Source organism: Euprymna scolopes, chromosome 12 (genome assembly GCF_053919585.1).
Source record: "Euprymna scolopes isolate OS-2025 chromosome 12, ASM5391958v1, whole genome shotgun sequence".
In the NCBI taxonomy this organism is placed as follows: Eukaryota; Metazoa; Mollusca; class Cephalopoda; order Sepiida; family Sepiolidae; genus Euprymna; species Euprymna scolopes.
Genome location: NC_136493.1, coordinates 11,125,403 through 11,149,720, shown reverse-complemented (window position 1 = coordinate 11,149,720; position 24,318 = coordinate 11,125,403). Strand labels below are relative to the sequence as shown.

Below are 24,318 nucleotides of genomic sequence, written 5' to 3'. Positions count from 1 at the left end.
GTATTATTGTTTTGTTTTATCTTTAAATCGACATTTTTTAATGTAATCTTATGAGAAAATGGATCTTTCAGATGAAAAAAAGACATGGTAGCGAATACTAAATGGTTGATCGCACTCGCACTGTTTTGCAGCTGACCGGAAGTATGTGAACTTTAACGATCCCACATGAAAATTGTGTCACGTGAACGGAAGTTGAAAATAGAAAGAAAGAAAGAACGAACTTAATAAATAAACAGAGAGAGAGAGAGAGAAAGAGAGTTAATAAAAAAGAAAAGAAAGAAAGAACTAAATAAACAGAGAATAAAGAAAAGAAAGGTAAAGAGAGAGGGCGAAGGTGACAAGGTTTTTGTGTGACTTGCCACAAACACGACTTCCTTTTCTCTACCGGCAATTGAGAAAAACAATCCAATTCCCAATTTTTCGGAAATTTCCATTCTTATCATTCTACTTTTTTTTCCAACTTGAAAAAAAAGGTAAAGTGTGTATAATTTTCTATTTAAAATTATTTTATTGTTGTCTTTCCTAGCGGGGTCGGAAGGGAGTGTACGTTTTCAGCGTCCCGAATTCTCGTTTTCAAAAATGTCATTAATTTGATGTGTGATTTTTAAAAGTACTTTGCAATGTTGGATGTAGCAGCAAATATTAATAAAACATTTAATTGAATATCGATCTCCCCCCCCTTTTTTTTAAGAGAGAACTTAATCGCCCTATTTTTTATTAATTTTAATATTCGAACGAACAAATAAAAATAAATAAAATAACAGCTCGGTAATTGAGAATAGTTTGGAGAGAAAATGGAACTTTTAATTAACCCTAATGTTAATCCTAAGTTGTAAATCAAGAACAGGAAAGGACGATAGTTCCAAATTTAGAACTTGGTAAGAATATATGTTGAATTTTATAATAAATTAAATTTTTATAAATATTTGGTATCTTGTATTAAATTGCAATGCAATTTCAAAACTACAGATCGAATAATCGTATAGAATAGTTTGTCTGTCTCTCTCTCTCTTGAAAAACAAAAAAAAAAACATTTAGGACGCTAAAAACATACATAATCAAAAGCACCAGAAACGCCCCCCCCCCGTTATCGAATTAGGATCAAAGTTTGGTATCTGTTCTGTCATCCGTTATTGAGTGACAAATTCTTCTAGGCTGAGGCAATTAAAAAAATCATTCAGTATTTCTTTTTTTTTTTTTTTTTTTTTTTTTTTTTGGAGGATCTGAATTCTTCCCCACTCGACATCGTGCTGTGTTTGCTGTCTGTGATCTCTTAATTTCTGCTCATTTTTTCTACAAACTAGGCAGGCGTATGCATTTCATTCTTGTTTGAATCTAAAATTAAAAACATTAAAAAATGATAAATCGGTATTTTCCGTCATTCGAACTATTTACTATTCGCATTTTCGTTATTTTTCGCAACGTTTGGGCCGATATAACTTCCAATCTTCAAATGCATTGTTTCGAAATTCCCTACAGGCACCAAAGTTCGACATAAACATCGCAAAGTTCGACAGGGATGCACATGAAGAAGGTCGGAGGTTACATCGGTTGAAATGTTGTGGGGGGGGGAAGATGAGTTCGAATAATCTCAATCAATCATAAAAAACTTCCGGAACATTTATTAGATTAAAAAAAAATTGTCTACTTAATGTATTGTTATCGTGCTGAAAGCCATTCTTAACACGGGGAGGAGGGGTGTTTTGTTTATTCTGTACATTCACAATTTAATAAAAAGATATCGTAAAACTTGAATTTAACTTGAAAATACTATTAAAAAATAATAGCACGGTAGCAATAAGTGCATCACTGCATCATAAGCACCCAAAATTGTTTTTGTTTTAAAATCGATTGGGATGATATATAAATTTAATTTTAAAAATCAATTCGCAACTTTTTATCATATTTAATAATTCAACAATGCTTTATTATTGACGACACCCCCACATAATTATCAGCAGAACAGAACCGAACCGGTGCTTGCCAACTCTGCCTCGTAATATATTTTCTATTCCGAGTGACATTATTTAACGCCTAAAATTATTTTAATAAAAAATAAAAGATGTTTGCATGGTTAATTAATGTCGAAAAAATTAATTTACTTTTAAAGACATTTGAAGCAATCGATGTCATATAAAGTTGAAAACAAAAACATAATTGTTCGTTCCACCAAAAACTCGTGTTGAATGATAGCCACTCCCACTTTCTGCTAATCTTATTTGATGTATTATTATTTTCTTAATTCTTATTTCGGTACTTGAATAGATCAACACCCATGGCTCGGTTAAATCCGGTAACAAGTTACAACAGCCGAAAGGCGGCACATAAAATTAAACCTCGACTCCTGAAACGGAAAACTAAAAATAAACACCGAAAACATTTTATTTTTTTTACTTATATATATTTACATTGTTGCTTTGTGTGTGTGTGTGTGTGTGTGTGTGTGTTTAAATTTTTTTAATTTTTACATCAGTCGAATAGAAATCAAGGGGCCAACAGCCTGGGGCTACATAGAAATTCGAATGTTCCATTAAAGTTTTTATCTTTCAAACACCGAGTTAGTAAAGAAATTGAGAACATAATTTCCTCTCCCCAATTAACCATTTTTATACGTAGTATATCTTTCGTTTTGGTCTCTTGATCTTACTGGGTTCCAGAACAAGAATTTATCTAGTCTGGTGGAGTATCCAGCTTCGACGAAGCTGGATACTCCACCAGACTAAATAAGCTGTTACTTGAGGTAACATCACTTGGAGAAGGTGCACCAGCACCACTGACTGCACCAGTGAGTGCACCATTGCACCAATACCATTCCTCATAAAAGCTAATATGGGTTAGCCAATAGCCATAGTGATGAGTCTCATGATGAGATCTTATTTGGGCTGCGAATACTATGTCATTTGAAATATTTGGTAGGGTTTACTTCTAGCGGAAAGTATCCTCATGCCAGGTTGTTCTGACAAACCCCTATACAGAGAGACCTTAGACACTCGAGGACAGTATCTAGTAGGCATTGTGTGTGTGTGTTAAGCGGATAAGTTTCTGTAGAAAATCCTTAGTGTGAGCTCAATGCGAAACAGCATAATGGTTAAAAGAAAAAATTCAAAACAAACTTAACCCAATCTCGTAAATTTATTTCAGCTCTCCTACAAAAAACAAAACAAAACAAAAAAAAAAAAAAAAACGGGCCTTTTCAAACGAGCTGGGGCTGGGCCAGTCAGTTTAATAAACTATTTATCATCTACACAATGCAGGAACTCACAGTCGATATTCGTATTTCTTAGAAAAATAAAGACAGTTAAAAAGGGAGGAAAAGGAGGGGGGTACTCGTTGGGGAATATAGTTAAGGAGTACAGAAATAAAACTAGAAATTATATATTACATTTTTTTTTTTTAAATTGTTGCCATATTTCGTTTTTATAATTGTTTACTCGTGTTATTTGTAAAGTCAATTTCAGTCACAGGGACAGTTTATTTGGTTTTTAAGTAAAATTATGATGATGATGATGATAATAATAAAATTAGAAAAGGATTAAGAAAAATAAATCAATGTATTTTTTTTCCGTTTCCGGAACTCTAGTTCAATTTTGTGTGGTTGCTTTTCAGCTGTTCTCATTACCGGATTTTACGGAACCATTATCAGCTGCCGTTGGGGGTTGATTTATACCAGTACTCTCATCAAAAAAAAAAAAAAAAAAAAAAAACATCAATTAGTTGCAATTGACAATTACATCCATTGTCTTGCATTTCAAAACAGATTAACGTTGTCTTCCTGTCTTCCCCAAAGTTAATATGTCACTGTTAAAAAAAGGCGTTGTCCTCGTGATGATAGAACTTTTAAAGAATGCGTGCGTCGCTTTCGGTTATCAGATCCCAGCAAAGTCTTTTACGATCAACCCGAAACGTTGTTTAAGTTCTTTGTAAGAACTTCTTACCCACGACCCACATAAATTTCTGAAACTCATAAATGCAACAGTGACTGCAAATGCAACACTTAATTTTCGTTTTCAAACGCGTGAACCATAAAATATAATCTTACATTTAATATATATTTTTAGCAATTAAAAATAATGACTCTGTCTGTCTGTCTGTCTGTCTCTCTCTCTCTCTCATAATCTCGGACTGTTATCCTCATCTTCATTGTTGTTGTTGTTTCCCCAGGCGGATTTCGGGCAAAAAAATGAATACACACATCATGAAGGCTCACCTCAAAGATTCCAAAAAATAAAATAAAAATAATTTGTAATTTCATTTTTTCAATGAAGGAAATGTTTTTGTAAATGGCACATCCACATCGATTGGTAGGTATGCGCCCTTAAAACCTTGTGCGTGCGATCCACTCCAGCTGTTTCGAAATGGGCATTTAAGAAGGTTCATAAATTCTTAAGTACAGAATAGTTAACAAAGCCCCCCCTCCCTCTTCTATTAAAAATAAACAATAACGTTATTTAGAACCATATTAACAATTGGGGGTAGGGCATATTCTATCTCTTCGGCATTTATGCATTTTAACCTCATCCGGCAAATTTAGAAAACCATTCTTAACATTGTTATCGAATGGAAATCTCCTACAATGCAAATAATTGATTTTCCGGAGTTATGTTAAAATGCACAAGTATCGTATTTTCACTGGTTATAATTGCCGAGATCGGATTCTCAAGCGACCTGAAGGAAGTAATGCCTGGGAGCGTGGCTTCATAAAACTGAGCAGACCATTCTGATTTTTTTGTTTTTAGCAAATTTAATTAATTTGCAGGTGCGTCGAGTCATACAATAGGATTTGGATTTAAATTGTTTATTTAGATGTTTTTAACGATCGGTCCTCGAGTCACAACAGCTGAAAACGAGAACACAAAATGAATCCTGAGTCCTTGAAACCGAAAAAAAGCCCACTGATTTATGTACATTGTTGCCTTTTTGGCAAATTGTTATAGAAATTTGAGACCCCCCTCCCGTCTCCTTGCTTTTTTTTTTCTTTTGTCTTTAAACATTTATGCCTTACACTAAAAAAAGGGGCAAAAAATGTTCCCGATTGTTGGAAATCATCCCAACACCAAAAAACCTTAGACAATACAAGAATAACATCTCCACGTGATTGAAAGGTATTTTTTTACGACGCATCCCCAACCACGCCATTTTAAGAACGGCTTTCGGAATAAACACCCTCCAACCTCCCCATGTAACGACTTTCGAGGTTGGAGGTGGTGGCGTTTAATAAGCTGTTCTTAACATGGGGAGATTCTCAGATTGGGGTGTTTATAATACGCTGGGGCAGTGGGGCTGGGGCACTGGGGCAGACATCGTAAAAATTTAGTTTACCCTTATTTAATAAAGCAAAAACAAAAATCTTTCTGGTGTATTGGTGTACTGTAACGGCAACGCTGTCACGGAACGAAGATGTTATATTCCAAAAATCACGTAAATTAGGCAAGTATTTTATTTTATTTAAGAAAATAGAATTTTGCGATTTTTAGCGATTAAGTAATTTTGGCAACTATTGATGGAGAAATAGCTTAATCTCGTTAGTCAAATTGAGTTGTCCACTTTAGAATTTTTATGCTTCTTAAAAAATATGGCATCTATTGCCTGTTCCATCTGGGCCATCAAAAAATTTGATCTTAAAAAAAAAATACTTGATCAATTTACGAGATTTTTGGAATATGACATTTTCGTTACGTGACGGGTACGTACATCATAAAGATTTTTCTATATTTAAAAAATAGAAACAAAACAAAGAAGAGAAATAAATGTAAAATATAGTTTTTTATTTCAGGAACCTTGATTTCATTTTGTGTGATTGTTTTTCGGCTGCTATAACTAGTTCCCGAATTTTCACTGAGCATGTTTCTTTTTCATTTTTTTAAGCGGCCCCAACCTCTCTCCCACAGAAGAGATGTTGCGAGCCTTTGTTTTATCGTTACTTCCATGGCAAGTGCTCGTCTGAGCTCCAATCCCTGGTCCCCCCTCGCCAATCTTTCACGATAAACACCTGTCTAGCTGAAACCACTGTCAAAAATTTTCCCCACTCTTTAACTGTGCCAAAACCAAAACGTAGATTCCATAAACAAAGCTTCTTTCTTAAAAGTGCACGCCAGTGGAACTCTCTTCTGTCTGCCTATTTCCCACCTAACTACAACTTGGATGTCTTCAAGTCCAACATAAACAAATTCCTGATGAACCGCCCCCTTAAGTAAGACACTTTATCAAATCTCCAATACTAACGATTACTACAATACTATCTCATTGATTACTGTACATGCAATAACCCTTATCCCCAAGTGGCTTCCAGGCCTTGATAAGTGGTGACTTCCATGTAAAAAAAAAAAAAAAACCATGATGCAGATGCACATTTATGAATTTTCAAAATGAGAAATGTTGCCTTTTAAGATCAGCATCCTCGTGTTTACAAAGATTTTCTGGCATCCTGTAAGCTGGATGGTGGAGACATTAAATGATCCCTCCATCGTTTGTTATTTTTGTTGTTTTTTAAATAATAAAGTGAAACTAGGTGGTTTTCATTTCCACTGTAAAATGTTTTTACCACTCGAGTAAAATTGAGATTTTTTTTTCATATTATTTAAAAAAAAAAAAAAAGAAACAAAAAAAAAAGAAAAAGAAAAGCAAACTTACTAAATCACGACATGAGTTTATTGTGAGAAAATAAAAATTCTGTATAGGCATTAAAATGTTTTGATTTTAAATATTATATGAAAGATCTCTTCGAATTAAAATCTATTTAGAAATACACATTTTGTATTGAGAAACACACACTTTAAATATGTAAGCATTAGATAGTTATTCTGTATACTCCAAAAGAAACGACCATTTTGGGTAACTTTTGTCATTTACCTATACTCCATCTATGTTCATCTAACCAAAGCCTTTAACAATGTAAGTAGAGAAAGCCTCTGGAGAATAATTGCAAAGTATGGGTGTCCTAGAAAAATCGTTGCCATCATACATCAGTTTCATAATGGAATGATGGTCAGAGTGCAAGATCGTGGGGAGACCTCTGACCCTTTTGAAGTCACAAATGGAGTGAAACGGGTGTATCATGGCCCCCACTCTGTTCAGCCCCATGTTCTCTGCAATGCTGATGGATGCCTTCAGAGACGCTGATGCAAACATATTCTTGAAGGCTTATGAGAACTTTGGTCTCACAATCAGTACCAAGAAGACCATGGTCATGCATCAGCCTGCTCTGGGAAAACCATATGCAGAACCCAACATTTCCATCGCGGGGGGGGGGGGGGGGCAAAGACTCAATGAAGTCAACAAGTTCACCTATGTTGGCAGTACGCTCTCCCGCAATGTAGTCATTGATGATGAAATCAACACCAGACTTGGTAAAGCAAACGCTGCGTTTGGCCACAAGAATGTATGAAACAAAAGAGGTATCACCATCATGACAAAGATCAAAGTCTATAAAGCTGTCATACTCATCACCTTACTCTATAGATGTGAGTCGGGGACTGTCTACCAACAGCATGCTAGAAAATTAAATCATTTCCACACCACAAGACTGAGGAAATTGCTTGACATAGGCTGGCAGGAAAGGATACCAGACACAGAAGTCCTCACTCGGGCTGGACTCCCAAGCATCCCCACTATCCTGATGAAGGTTCAGCTTCATTGGGCTGGTCATGTAGCCCACATGCCAGACTACAGATTGCCCAAGAAGCTTCTGTTTACTGAGCTCCAATATGGCAAGCGCTCTCATGGTGGCCAGAGAAAACAATTTAAAGACATTCTGAAAGCATCACTGAAGGCCTTCAATGTTGATTCGTCATCATGGGAGCAGATGGCTTTAGATAGAGCTAAGTGGCGGGCCACTATTCATGACGGTGCCTGCAAATATGAAAGTAACCGAAAAGTTGCTGCAGAGAAGCACAGAAAGAACAGGAAGGAAAATGTTTTGAAGCCATTGTCATCTGCTACCATTTCCTGTTCTCACTTCAGTAGAACTTTTCAAGCAAAGATTAGCCTAATCAGCCATCTCCACGCTCATCGATGATGACCCCCCCCTACAGGATGATCAGATGGTCTTCGTCATTCCAACAGACGAACAACACCCATGTTTAAAGCATCTCAACACAAAATGTGTATTCCTAAATAGAGTTTAATTCGAAAAGATTCCTCATATAATAATATTTAACAAATAAATAAAAATAATTTGTACTCAGAATTTTTTCTCGCAATAAACTCGTGTCGTTATTTAATGATTTTTGCCATAAAAAAAATACAAAAACTTTTAATGTGAGTTCCAACAAGACTTTTTAATGTGAGGTGCTTTTTCAGGCCATAAATATATTTTTCTTCTTGGTCAAATAACACGATAAATAAGTAACAAACAAGAATTTTTTTCTGAACATAAAAATATTTGAAAACGAAAACTAAATATGATTTTATAATTATTTATTAAATATATAAAATATAATTTTAATAAAACAATTTTGTAATGAAAGCAACATTGGATTATTTTTATTATTATTACTATTATTTTTGCTTCATTTCATTTTTGAGTTTCCGGTCTGGGCTTTAAGTTTGCTGGACATGGACAATTTTTTAGTGGTGATTTGGTCATGGTATTTTATTATAAAAGTTTTTTCGATTTAAACAAAATAAACTAACACCTTTTTAAAAAAATCATGAACAAGGTGATGCCAGCAGCAGAACTGTGCATCACAAACAGCAGACACATAAAGTACAATTAGATGGTTCGCATGGTATGGCTTAATCGTCAACAGGCACATCTGTCCCAAACTGTCTTGAACGTCAAATGAACCTACAATGTCGAAAAGGCATAAGATTTCTTGACGCATATTGTTGAGCTTACCCAAAATGTAATAAAACCAGAAACACAAGAACAGAAGAGATATTGCGAATTTGTCTCTGCTTTATCGTTATTTTCATGGCAAGTGCTCAACTGAGCTTCAGTCTATGGTACCCCCTCGCCAAACTTTCACAAGAAACACTCGTCTAGCTGAAAACACTATCAATAATTCCCCCCACTCGTTATCTTTTTTTTTTTTTTTTTTTTTTTACATGGGTGCCACCACTTATCAAGGCCCAGAGGCCACTCGAGGATAAGGGTTAATAGGTATACATTAGTCATTGTGATTTTAGCATAGTAAACAGTGGGAATTTTGTAACTTGGATTACTTAGGGGGACGATTCAATTAGAACTTGTTCACATTGGACTTTTTCTTTTTTTTTTTTATAGGCATCAACACATTATCAAGGCCAAGAGGCCACTCTAGGATAAGGGTTAAAGAGTGTACAGTAGAAATTGGACAATATAATAATCATTAGTAATGAAACTTTGTTAAATTTTGTGCCTAAACCTAAATGTAGATTCCATGAGCAAAGCTTCTTTCTTAGAACTGCACGCCTATGGAATTGTCTTCTGTTTTCCTGCTTTCCAGCTGACTACTGATTGTCTTCAAGTCCAACATAAACAAGTTCTTGATCAGCCGTTCCACTTCGGTTAACAAATTTACCGAATTTCCATTACTAACGATTACTATATTGTCTAGTTGACTACTGTACACTCTTAACCCTTATCCTTGAGTGGTCTCTGGGCCTTGATAAGTGGTGATGCCTATGTAAAAAAAAACAAAAAAAACAGGTTCAATTTTTTGAAGTCAGCCACTTACGGCTAGAACTGTTGATTCAAATTCTGTATTGGAGTTGAGAAGAACCCATAGTCCGCCTGGAAAGAAATGGGTGTCTACCAGCAAACCTCAGTTAACTGGTTCAATTTTATTTGGTACGTTTGCGCAATGTCCATGCTGGAAAATGCAGTGGTAATAGACAAAATAAAATTTATGTGTAGAAAATACAGAGGAAATTATCATGAAGGGCAATGAGTTCTTTTTTTTTTTTTTTTTTTACTTGGAGGTCACCACTTATCAAGGCCCGGAGGCCACTTGGGGATAAGGGTTATTGCGTGTACAGTAATCAATGAGATAGTATTGTAATAATCATTAGTATTGGAGATTTGATAGAGTGTCTTACTTAAGAGGGCGGTTTGTCAGGAATTTATTTATGTTGGACTTGAAGACATCCAAGTTGTAATCAGGTGGGAAACAGGCAAACGGAAGAGAGTTCCACAGTCGTGCACTTCTGAGAAAGAAGCTCTGCTCATGGAATCTACGTTTGGATTTAGGCAAAGTTAAAGAGTGGGGAAAATTATTGACAGTAGTTTCAGACAGACGAGTGTTTCTCATGAAAGATTGGCGAGGGGGGATGAGAGATTGGAGCTCAAACAAGCACTTGCCATGGAAATAAGGATAAAACAAAGACAGGCTCGCAACGTCTTTTCTGTGGGAGAGAGGTTGCAGGGAAGAGAAAAGGGCATTCCCTACTAAACCACAAAGTCTATTTTGTACTCTGTTAAGGCAGGATAGGCTGCTTTTAGCAGCTCCTGCCCACATATATCAGCAGTACTCCATCCTTGGACATACTTGGCTTTTATACAGATAGAGAATTGCATAAGTAGTGAGATATCTTCTGGAGCAGTAGAAGGATCCCACCATTTTCCCAGCGTCCTTGGCAACAGACCTGATGTACGTGTTCCATTTCAGATCAGGAGTAAAGGTCAAACCCAGAAGCTTGTCAAAACATGGAACCTCCTCAAGATGAGAGCCATCGATTTCAGTTGATGCCAGATGGGGATCAGAGCATTGATGATGTAAAGATAGAAGCTTGGTTTTAGATGCATTAAAAGTAACCAGCCACCTCTTCCCCCACTGTACCACGCGCTGAAGATCAGAGGAGAGAGAATTAGAAAGAACTTTGTCATTTACAGCCTTTGATGTGTTGCCATAGATGGTCGTGTCATCAGCATAGATGTCAACGAATGATTTAAGTATGTGTTTTGTGAGATCATAGATGTAGATCAGGAAGAGAGTTGGGCCCAGGATGGACCTCTGAGGGACTCCAGCATTAATACTGTGGGCCTCTAATTTCTTCCCATCAACCACTACTTTTATGAACTTATCAGAGAGAAATGATTTAATAATTGAGAAAACATTTCCAGTGATACCGTAGCTGGAAACCTTGTGAAGTATTTTGTATGGTCGAATGAGAAACAAACGGAATAATGATCGTGCCAGTCCAAATGAGAGATGCTGGAACCCTATTACCAATAATTTTTTATTTTTTTATACGTGGAAGATCAAGGCCTGGAATCCACTCGGGGATAAGGGTTATTGCGTGTACAGTAATCAATGGGATAATATCTTAGTAATCGTTAGTAATGGAGATTTGATAAGGGGGCAGTTCATCAGGAATTTGTTTATGTTGGACTTGAAGACATCCAAGTTGTAGTCAGGTGGGAAACAGGCAATCGGAAAAGAGTTCCACAGGCGTGCAGTTCTAAGAAAGAAGCTTTTTTTATGGAATCTACGTTTTGATTTGGGCACAGATAAAGAATGGGGAAAATTATTGACAATGGTTTCAGCTAGACAGGTATTTTTCTGGAAAGATTTGGCGAGGAAGGGGGACCAGAGATTTGAACTCAGACGTGCACTTGCCATGGAAATAACAATAAAACAAAGACAGGCTCGCAATGTCTCTTCTGTGGGAGAGAGGCTACAGGGAAAAGAAAAAGGCATCCCCCACTAAGCCACGAAGTCTATTTTGTATTCTATCAAGGCAGGAAAGGCTGTTTTTAGCAGCTCCTACCTGGATGTGGCAGCAGTACTCCATCCTTGAACAATACTTCGATGAGGCACACAAATTGTGACACATAGTTGCGTGTTTATAATACACTATCAAACCATGCTGTAATAAACCACATATGTAATTTTACTGATCCATATGACCCTACTATTTACACAAATTGTGTGGAATGTAGTTGGTCTTTGTCAAGTTAAATTCAAGGCCATGAGATAATTGATACAAGCTTTGATAGTCATCTGCAAGAAGTTCTGTGGCGGCGGCGAATATTCTGTATTTAAATACGTTTTATTTTTAGGTTTAACAAAAAAAAAAATTCATAAATAGATTTTTATTATAACAGTTTGATTTTTTACTTTATTAAATTTACTCTTCTGCTCTTTGATTAAAAATGTTCATAAATATATTTTTATTATAAAATAAACATTTCTATGCCGTCTATTTTTCTGTAGACTACATTTATAAAAGTTCAAATAAGGCCTTTTTTACGCTTCTACACTATTGGGACAAGATTTTGTAGTTTTCAGATAAAAAATAATGGTTTCAACTGATTTTTTTTTTTATCAATTCTAATAAATTACAACGGTAGCTTCCAAATTATGCAGTCGAAATTACCTGAATATTACTGAATTATTAAACAAAACAACTTTAATCGTGGTAGCAGGTGAAAAATTGCCACCATCTTGTTTAAATCGAAACGGAAAATTACCTCCCTTTTGAACTCTTCTGTGTCTTACGATGGTTTTCATCCAATTCTATTTTTTATTTTCTTTAATGTTACTTGTACAGTTTAATTAAAACATTGAAAAAAGGTTATATTGTACGTATCTGTTATGGAACAAAGTTCTCCAAAAAAATTTCACTTAATTTCATCAAGTAGTTTTTTTTTTTTTTTTTTTTTTTTTTTTATGATACCGAGCAAAAGGTTCGATTTTCAGGAAGTATTAAAGATCGATAGGGAGTTTTGGCGGTTTACATAGTTATCTCCCCGTGGCATGTTAAAGATTTCCATAATGGCTGACTTCAATGCACTCTAATAAAAACGTGTTTTTCCGCCGTAAAAAAAAAAAAAAAAAATACTCTATCAAATTAAATGAAATTTTTTTTTTCGGAGACCTTCAGTCCAAAACGGATACGTACAATATAACCTTTTTTTTTTTTTTTTTTTTTTTTTTCGATATTTTCATTTTTTAATGTCTTGATTAAACTGTACAAGTACCTCTTTAATAAATAATTTTCTACCTTATCGATTTTCATAATTTTTGGATATAATCATCTTAAAAATACAAGGAATATGTAGATACCATTGTTTTCATGTGAAATTCAGTTTTACGATTTCCGAAATCTCGTCCCAATAGTGTAGAAGCGCCCTTTTTTATTTAAACAATGTAAACCACCTACTTTTTTTTTTTACTTTTGAAAAAAAAAAAAAAAAAAAAAATATGGGAGGGATTATTTAACATACTCACCGTTTAGCTTACAGGACATCAGAAAGTTTTTGCAAAAATGGAGATGTTGACTTTGGAGAAACCTGAAATTTTCTTTTTTTTTTTTTCTTGTTTAATATTATATTTTACAATTTCCTTAGGAGAGGTCACATGACCATATGGTTTAAAATTCTTTTTATATATATATATATATATATATATATATATATCCTTTTTTTGTATATAGCAAAATTATTTCGAATTAGATCTAATATTTACTCATGACTTTTCCTCTGAGGAGATGAGCCTACATCGAAAATCCATGGGTTAAAGAAAAAAATCTGAACTGTATTTTTTATTCAAACAATAAATTTCTGTTCTGAAAATTTGTTTTTCTGAATGAAATTTAAACAAAAAAACTTAATTCCATTTGCTCTATCAAGTATATTGAGCTATTCTCTTTTTGGCTGGGATTGTCTTATATAATATTACCGCCAAAAAACAGGTTGCAAGACTTGATACCACACCTGTGTTTCTATTCGCCTCAAGATTTTGATCTATGGATATTTAAATTCTTTTTCAATGAACACATATATCTAAAGAAATAGCAGAAACACTAGAGGAAGACCTCCGATGCGTAGTGGAATGGGGACAAAAATGGATGGTCACATTCAATGCTGCCAAGACTAAACTTGTTTCCTTCAATAATTACAAGAAGCCTTCTCTATCACCAATAGCAATGGCCAATGATTCTTTATCTGAAAGTACATCTTTTAAACTCCTCGGCCTATCGTTCACAGGAAACATGAGTTGGAACAATTACATTGACAACGTTGCCAGTATCGCTGCAAAGAAGGTGGGTTCTTTCTACCGTGCTAGAAAGCTATTAACGCCTGAAAGTATTCTATACCTCTATAAGGCCATCAATCTCCCATGTATGGAGTATTGTTGTCATATTTGGGCTGGTGCATCTGCCACTAGTCTCTCGCTCCTAGACAAGGTTAAAAAGGGAGTCGCCAATCTGATAGGTCCTGAACTGTCATCTAAACTTCAGCCTCTGTCCCATCGACGAAATGTTGCATACCTTTGCCTGTTCTACAAGTACTTTAACGGTGAATGCTGTGACGCACTGCAAGCACTTGTGCCCCCTTGACGTAAATACCCCTGACAAGCCCGACAATCAGCTAAATCCCACCCCTTCTCAGTAGAGATCCCTAGATGCAAGAGAGCCTTTTACTCCAGTAGTTTCTTCCCCAGAACAGCTAGATTTTGGAATTTCCTTCCGGGTCTCTGCTTCCCCGACTGTACTGACATGCAGAAGTTCAAGTGCAACGTGAACCGACATCTTGCTACCCAACTTCCTACACAGTGCCCCTGATGCTTATGTCCCTGATAGTAGCCCCCTACAACAAAGTGGCAATGTGCCTTGTTTGGGGTGAAAATGTAAAAAAAAAAAAAAAAAAATCATAAAAACGTAAGGAGGTGAGCAACGTTTTTTTATGACTGGTTTCCATAGCAACCACGTCACTTCAGCGACTACTGTTGCTACCAATTCACCGCTCTTGTGAAAAGAGAAGTAACAAGTGAAACAGAATAAAAGGGAGATAATTGGGGGATTTTATTGAAAGCAGACGAGTGGCGTACATTGTTATTACATATATATTATGTTTATGGGCCAAAAAATAAGACTGAAATTAAACAAAGAACGAGTGAATTTACTAGAGGCCTGGAAAAATTATGGATTACAATAGAAAAATGCGAGCATGAAAAGTAATGATTAAACTTAAACATGGAAAAGTAAAGGACTAGTTGTTAAAACTGGAAAAGAAAAAGACAAGATATGCTAGTAAAAAATATAAATTTATAACTTAAAATATTGCATTAAGATTTTTTTTTAAAATTCAATTTATAACATTATATAATCAATTGTTAATGCTGCAATATTTTAAGTTATGAATTTATTATATTTTTACTAGAATATCTTGTCCTTTTCTTTTCCAGTTTTAACAACTAGTCCTTTACTTTTCCATGTTTAAGCTTAACCATGTTATTTTTCATGCTCGCATTTTCTAGTGTAATTAATATATTAGATAACCTGGTTATTGGCAGTTTGTGTCTTCTCTCTAGAAAATAAGAAACCTTGTTAAAAAATGCTTGATCATGTTTAACATTAATTAAGCAATAATGAGCCTAGCCATTACTAAATAAATGACCATGTGGGAATACGCCCACACCCTCCTTACAAAAAATAACATTGTTAAAGCGATTGTAAACTGGCAACCGCTTTTTTTTTTTTACCCGAAACAAGGCATATTGCTATTTGAACGTAAGGAACTACTATTTGAGATTGTGTCTACTATTTGAGAATGTGGGGAGTTGAGCAGCTAGATGTCTGCTCACTACATTTAAACTTCTGCAGATAGTACAGTCAGAAGCAGGAAACAGGGAGGGAATTCTAGAGTCTAGCAGTTTGAATAAAAGAAACTCTTAAAGTAGAAAGCTTTTCGGCATCTACAGATGTCAACAATGAAAGGCTTCGCTGCTTATTAGGGTATTCTTATATTTCTCTGAGAAAACATTAACTTATCATGCACAACACATGTATGACAATATAAAATCATGTAATTCGAGTCGTAATAGATTGTCTGTGTTGCTATTTTGGAAACTCGATTCAGTTCTTCAATCAAGAGAGAATTTCATGATTACATAAATTGATAAAGTAGTTTTTTTTAACTAAGAAAAGAAAATTTTCTGAGAAGAATGAGAACTATGAATTGCTCTGCCATCTTTAAAATACACCACTGGTTACCTCCTTTTTAACAACCTCTCCAGAAATAGAGATAAAAGTAAGCCTTGTAATGACTACGATTTGCTATTAATTGCTAAAAATCTTTAAAAAAAAAAAAAATTGTCTGATATGAAGAGTTTCCCCCACATTGATCAAACCTAATTGCCTTCAAGATGTCCCGGGCCGAAAGGTCAAGCGGATGTGTTTGCTTTGATTTAGTTTTGCTTTATTTACACAAGAAAGGCAAAGAAACAGCCGAGACAACGGAATTTTTAAGAAGAGACGTTGCGAGCCTATCTTTGTTTTATTGTTACTTCCATGGCAGGTGCTCGTCTCACAGTGGGCCCAGATGGCCAATGTTTGGAAATAGAGGTGAAGCATCATCACAAATGACTTTTATAAGATTTTTTTCAAAACTTTTGAGGCATATGATCAACTTGGGTTCATTTTAATTAGATTTTAACTGATATTTGTCTCTGAAAACAGTTCTGGGACCAAATTGACCTATTTTGGCTGTGTCACAAAATGTCGCGAATCTACCGAAATTTACTAAATTCAGAGAAATATTGAAATAGGCATTATTTCAGTTTGGATTGAGATAGGAAAGTGGTTGAGGGCTTGTTAGAAGCGTATGGCCAAGGAGAACATAATGGAAGCAATTCATGTTGAGCTAATATACCAGTTTATGTATTGGCTTTTATAAAGTAATGAATCTGTCTGAAATCACCATTTAGTCAAGAAAAATGTCTTCAACGAGGCTTGCATACTACCGCTTCGGTAGACCTACCAACCGACCATGCGACCGAATGGTGTGATCGTCAGCTCCACATTCCGTGCAAAATTTTCTTGCCTGAAAATGAGTGGTTATGTTCTGGATGATTGGATCTGATCGTTCCAGTAACCTGGCCATTACATCAGTTAATTGGACCAGTGGGTCAGTTTTCCTCGACAAGAACTGCAAGTAGTTGCGAATGTCTTTGTTGTTCGACTCTAAGCATTCCTCTGACAGACTTCCCAGTCCATGAGCATCATTTAGACTCATCAATTCTGTTGAATGATGAAGAGTCCCATGGGAAGTTGTCACACAAATTGTATGAAGTCTGCTCACAAAGTTCTTTGAACTTCATCAGATCGATCTTACGTGACGACGACACAACCGATAGAACAGTGGAGAGCTGACGATGAAGGAGAAGCAGGTTTTCTCGGTGTTTTTCATCAACTAATTTTTCGATTGAAGCTAGAACTTCCTCTGAAAAGAAGCGACGGCCTTGTGGACCATTGGTTGATGTCCCACCTTTTCCACCAGCAGAGTTGACTCTATCAAGATACAGGCCTGTCTCTGTGTAGATCGCTTCGAGAACTCGATCCTTCGCTCGACGGACAGGTTCACCACGAACGTCGGACCTCTCAATCCACTGTTGGTAGTCAGCATGGCACCGATACAAAACCTTCAGGAACCACGTTGTTCCATTGATGTACGAATGAGTCATAGTGATGCTTGATTGGTCAGATGTTGTGAGTGGCTTCTTGGTTAATCCTTGACGAGTCTCAAAATCTCCTTGTTTTGCTTTGACTTTACCATTCTCATCAACTAGTTCATTGTACAGCTCGAGAGAATTCTTTGCCGATCTGTTAATGGGAAAGCCCTCTGCAACCTTGGTTCTGTCAGTCCAATCAGCCCCTCCCAACCCTGAAATGTCCCTTTTGAATTTCAGATCCTTCATTGAATCGTGTACTATGACATTCACATCATATCCTTGACCATCAGCAGTAACAAAAATTCCATCTGAAGCCAACTCTTGGCGTGCTTTGTCTGTAGTGGGAACGACCATATTAAGAAGATCTTCATCGGTCTCTTTCTCCCTGATCAAGAATAGTGGTCTTAATGTTCTACAGTTGTTTGGCGAGTGATTCTGCCACAGACAAAAAGAAGAACCGTCCTGGTAACGAGCAAGTAGTTTCAGTGGTGTAATGCCATACTGGAACATATTTTCAGTTGCGTCCAGCATACTTGTAGAGTTCCACACTACTTGTTGACCAGCACCGTCACATCCATCTTTAAACACCATTTCAAGGACACCATCTCTGCATTTATCTTTTATGATTTTCTTAGGGATCAAGGATATGATGGACTCGATCGTCATTTTCACTAGGTCCTTGTACTGCACCTGAACTCCACTGTCATCAAGAACTGGGGAGATACTGGGGCGGAGCTTTTTACGTCCCTCCAACAACTCATTGCTGGTTGGAAAATAGATTCCCTTCGCAGCAAGTATGTGCCTCATCTTTCTCATTTGCTCCCTACTCAACGTTAATGAATGCATCAATGCAATCGCTTCATTGATCTCAAAGGAATGAATATCGTTCACATTGGACGAAAATATCTCATACCCAACTCGAGCTGTCTTCTTTTCCGATTGAATATTCACACGATGAATCATATATCCTAGCAACTGAGTGACTGAAAGCTCAGGACATTCCTTTGCAGCGTATTCTTCAATGTAGTCGAGCAGACCCTGTGTTCTTTCCTTCTGCATTCTCTCCCCTAAGTTGACAAAACTCTTCCTTTGCTTCTTTCCAACTTGTGAACAGTTCCCTTCCATTTCGATTTCTTCTTTCGATGCTTGAGCAAGGATTTCGGTGTTTGCTAGGCGTTTCTTTTTCAATCGTTTGAAATGGTTCCATGCATTCAAGAAGAAGCCACTGATTTCTTTGTTTTCGTGAAAACCATGAGTTTCTCTGAATTGGCGAAAGCATTTGGCATATTCAGGTGGTTTGGTACGGCATAATGCAGCCTGACTAATGATGGCTTCGAAGACCTGATATTCTGTGGTGAGAACATTGTTGCCTGCCATCTGAATATGATAATTTCTTTTTTTTAAACTTCAGTTAACCCGATAATAGCCTGTAATGAAGAAAAAAGCATAGACATTAACTGAATGGTCATATAGAATAATAGAATACTCAAAATATTTGATAGAACATGTAAAAGCAAACTAAAACTTTGGCAAAATGCCCGAATTTGGTAATTTGGTCCCAGATCCCGGAAAAATGAAAATTCTATTTGTCAGAAAAAAAATTTACTGCTAAGATTTACAAAACAAATTTGACATAGTTAGAAAGGTCTTAGGCTATATTTTTTGAAACATATATACTTTGATATGTAAATCTTAGCGGTTTTTGAGCTATTTGAGGAATTGAACAAAAAATAAATGACAATTTTGCTGAAACATTAAGGTAAAATTTCACTAAATAAGCTTTTATCTTATCAAAATTTCATCTATTATACCACAAACAAGACCTCTGTTAGAAAAAAAAGATGAATTTAGTTATACAAATTGAAAAAATAACATCAAAAAACCCATTATGGCATTTTATTTACAAATTCTGGCTTAGTTTATATGATAAGGTTCATATGTAGTCAAGAATATGATCTCGACACGATTTTGAATTTCCGCTAGGTTTGAGATAGCATAAAATCACTTCACGTGATGCTACAGACCTAATTTTTTTTTTGTTTGTTCAGAAATTTTATTTACTTACAGAATTTCTATAGTTCAAGGTACATAGAGAAAGTTTTTTTTTAGGCTATTTCCACCTCTGGGCCCACTGTGCGTCTGAGCTCCAATCTCTAGTCCCCCCTCGCAAATCTTTTACGAAAAACACCCGTCTAGCTGAAACCACTGTCAAAAATTCTCCCCACTCTTTATCTGTGCCTAAATCAAAACATAGATTCCATGAACAAAGCTTCTTTCTTAGAACTGCATGCCTGTGGAACTCTGTTCCGTCTGCTTGCTTCCCACCTGACTACAACCTGGATGTTTTCAAGTCCAACGTAAGCAAATTCCTGATGAACCGCCCCCTTAAGTAGACATTTTTATTAAACCCCCACACTAACGTACTGTACATGCAATAACCCTTATACCTGAGTGGCTTCTGGGCCTTGATAAGTGGTGATCACCTTGTAAAAAAAAAAAGAAAAAAAAAAAAGTCGATCAACATAAAGATAGGCGATGACCATCTGCAAATCGGAGATATCATGATCTAGGAAGTATCAGGAAACTTCTCCATAAATGTAATCGACGAAAAAAAGTCTTTCGTGGACATATACGAACGCTTGCGTCCATTTTGCCTTTTATATAATAAATGGTTGAAGGGTGCAAAAATAGAGATAAGTCACTGAGAAGATGGCGTGATAATGTAAGTTCCTGGATTCTAGATAAATCAGTTAGAGAAAGTAAAGAGAGGCAGGAGGAGGTCTTGCAGACACGTTAGAATATGAAAGATTGTATTTTGTAAGAAACTTTGCAAAAACGTTAGACGTTCTCGATCTCATGACATGCTCAGACAATTTGATGAGCCACGATATGTTTTTGACAACATTACGCGCAACACAAGTTTTACCATTGGAATGTTGTGGCTTCTTATGGGATTGTCTAATTGGAGGACATGACTTTGTTTTTATGCGGTTGTTATGTTTTTGTATATAGTTTTAGGCTAACCCCCCCCCCCCCCATGATTTTGGAAGTGTCAATCCCTTCTAAAATGAAATGTAAATAAGATTTTAATGCTATCTTATTCAGATTGTTGTGTTTGTAATAACTTAGTGAGAAATCTCGTTATATATATATATATATATATATATATATATATATATATATATATACATACATATGAATGGAAATGTATAAAAAAGAATACGAAAAGTATAAAAGCTTATAACTTTTCTTTATTCGTTTTCAATTGGTGACGTGTAGGAATACAAAATAATATTATGAAAAAAAATAAAACTTATTTACAAGTACATAATTTACGACCGATCCTTCAGTTTTCATCGGTGTACGAGTGCCGTACATTGTTATTACATATCTGTATATAACTATATAACGTCTAGAACTATATGTGTGTGTGTGTGTGTGTGTGTGTGTGTGTGTGTGTGTGTATATATATATATATATATATATATATATATATATATATATAGAAATAAAAAGGAACAAACCGTATTATGTGTTCATCAATGTTTCTTTATTTCGAGACTTCCTCTGGATGAATGAGATTAAGAAACAAAAAATACCATACAATATTTGAAAATGTTTCACGTGCACAGTGTGATGCAGTTCTATTTCAGAAAAACGGAAAAAGACGTTGGAAATTCAAAAAGGAGGGTGGAGGGTTGGCGCTGTTAAAGAGGGAAATTTTAGTGACGTCATATAGTCGTTAATGTAACGTTAGTAAAAAGGAAGTCTCGAAATAAAGACGAAACGTTGATGAACACATAATACGGTTTGTTCCTTTTTATTTCTCTATTTTGTTGGAATACTATTTCCATTATTTTCATCATATATGTCATCCACATACAGTACTGTTTCGCTGTATCACAGCTCATCAGTGTGGCTAGACAGGTAACTACTTGAAGCAAGGATCGAAACCCGACCGCCCAAACAACAGTCAATATATATATAGGCTATATGGCTGCTGATGTGCGGGTAGTGAATTAACGATGTTTTATATATATATATAACTCAGATCAGCTTGCTTGCTTGGGCATTTAAACCATCCGTCCAGTTTCTGACTATTTGTCTCTTTACCTATTTCATGGCTGCCCTGTCTTAAGTCCGATATTAAAAGTCACTGCTGCTATACAAAGCATACACAAGACCAATATTTTTTTTTGTTTTAACTTATTTTAACATGTTTTCCTTACAAGTAAGTGTAATTTAACCCTGTTGAGTTAAAAAAATAAATAAATATACAATATATATATATATATATATATATATATAAACTAATCATATTTATAATCATATTTACTGCTTTTAGTAGCACTTCTGTGAATTCTGACGATTTATTTTTTTCAGGCCTTAATTAAAAAATATTCTCTCTTCAAGGAATGGGAGGGGGTAGAAACTTGGTTTTAGTATTGCTTTTAGTAGAGCCGCCTTATTTTTAATTAGTGCTTGCAGCAGTGCTCTGGAGGCTTCCTGGGTTTTATTTTTTTCACTTATCACTTTAAAAAATGTTTTCTCAAGACAATAAAAGACGATATAATCTCAAAATCACTTATTTCGAACATTTTTCATCTTACTGTTTAAGAGCCAATGGATATACTAGTACTATTTAAAAAATAATGTGAATCATTAAATGCAAAAACACCTTTTTACAGTTGTAAATAAATAAATAAAAACTAATGATGGGGGAATGGGGCAAACTTTTCTCAAATTGAAAAGTCGCAAAAAAAAAAGAAATGGCGGGTGAGGGGCTGAAGGAGCCAATGTCAAATCGGGGCTGTAAATTGATTCTGAAAATGGGGGATCGATTTACTAGAACAGTGTATGTGAACCCCCTTCCAAATCTTTAAATATTTTTTCTTTTTTTAAAAATTTTTTTATTATGTAGTAGCTTAGTGTTCAATAATCCACAGAAATAGTCGAAAAAAGACGAAAAGGAAAATATTGTAAAGGGGGTGCCGATTGTTCAGGTGCACCTACATATTTTTAAAAAATATTTTCTTTAGTCAAGTTGTGCGTGGTTGAAACTATAACTTGATTTTCAAAAAAACTTTTTTGTGTCCAAAATTATTTATTTATGGTTATTTTGTATTTTTCATTGCAAGTTGGAATTGTTTTAAAACAACTAAAAACAAAGTAAATATATTTTTTCTTATCTAAAAAAAAAGACTACTTGATCAATTTACATATTTAAAAAAATTTTTTTTTTTTTTTATGACCTAACCCAGCGTAGTTTACCTCCTAAAAAGAAATCAAAATCTACTTTTTTGGGGGGCTAATACGTTTCAACGGCCTTTAAAGATATTATAAAAGAAGGAATTTTTCTTTTGAATAATTTGAACATTTTAGCGTGAGGAATCACTTTCCTATATAAATTTAACATAAAATGAGATCCCACTTCTTGGCGACGTAGTGAGACATGTAATCGTTAGCATTTTTTGCAAGTTTGGGGATGGGGGTAAAAAGGGGAAATGGAGTAAGGGTGGGGTCATGTTCCAAACTTTTTAAAAATACGTAGAAATACTTCAAAATGTGTGTGTGTGCGGGGGGGGGTCATTTTTTTTTTAAGATTTGCTTTGAAAAGGTCTCACCGTTAAATATTAATCAGTTAATTATTATTTCCTGATATTTTTAAGGCTGTTAACACACACACAAAAATTGTCTGGATCTCTTTTGCACTTGCTCCACCAGGAATACTAGTTAGGTAGGACTTCAGGTTCTTCTTCATAAGCTCTGTGGCACCTGTAATAACTGGTATGATTGATATCTCTCTAAGATTCCAGTTTCTTTTCATATCATACATGAATTTGTTTATATTAATAAAAATCTTTCTCTTCTTAATAAGCACTTTTAATAACCTCGTTAAATTCATTAGTTATTGCTTTTGAATACCTTTAACCTGGTATATATATATATGTGTGTGTGTGTGCATGTTTTTTGGGGGGAAATGTGCCTTTCCAATGATACTTCACTCTTTGTGCACCAATCCTTTTTGTTTTTGAAGCTTAATGCTTGTGAAATATTATATGACAACACAGCATATATAAATGAAAAACAATATTTCCAAGTTCCAAGCTTTTATTTATCTTATAAATCGGTTCTTCCAACATGTCAAAATTTCGGTACATTTTACAAACCTATTTTTTATTAGGCAAATTGCTGGGGTGGATGGATTTCTTATAAGTATACGTAAGGGAAAATTTAATATTGACATATAAATAGTTTTTTATGTTACGAAATAAGTCCGTAAAATGTAATGAAAATCAAAGAAAAACATAAGAGAAAGAAGGATGGGGAGGAGATAGGTATTATACACAGGGTTGCGGAGTCGGATGGTGAAAGTCTGACTCCTTGAATTTCTGAAATGCAGACTCCAACTCCTTTGATGTCTTAGACTCCGACTCCGGACTCCTTGACCACTATGTGGAAATCTATTCTGCAGATCCATATACCAACCTCCCACACCTATTCATTGCATTTTATAATTACTTTTAATGTATATCATTTTTTATGTCTAACATTCACTTTTATGATGAATATACTGACATATACACTCTAACAACTTTATTTTTTTTTATTTAACGTTAACTCATAACAAGGCATATCACCACTTGGACAAAAAAGGCTACTTTTTGAGACCATGTCTAGGAAAGATTAGCAAGATGTCGGTTTATGTTACATTTAAACTTCTGCATATCAGTACGACCAGGAAAGCAGGTAGCAGGAAGGGAATTCCAAAGTCCAGCTGTTCAAGGGAAGAAACTATTAGAATAGAAAGCTTTTTGGCATCTAGGGACCTCAACAGTGAAAGGGTGAGATCTTATTGCTGAACGGGTTTGTCGGAGATATAACAGAACCTCCCCTCATCATCTGTCTTGTTCGAGTGGGTCAGCCATTCCACATTGTGAAC

General features: G+C 35.3%; 1 protein-coding gene across 23 annotated transcripts in view; it reads left to right on the top strand.

Annotated features, from left to right (window-relative positions):
• Positions 1 to 253: 253 nt before the first annotated feature.
• Positions 254 to 24,318, top strand: part of LOC145291177 (uncharacterized) — a 168,440-nt gene continuing 144,375 nt past the window's right edge. For 16 of the 23 annotated variants that reach the window (XM_080136744.1, XM_080136739.1, XM_080136745.1 and 13 more), the window contains exon 1: positions 290 to 473. The gene's annotated coding sequence lies outside the window, so the exon portion shown is untranslated. Of the gene's footprint in view, positions 474 to 24,318 lie in introns of all 23 variants that reach the window. The other 7 variants (XM_080136743.1, XM_080136738.1, XM_080136730.1 and 4 more) reach the window with 3 other exon arrangements.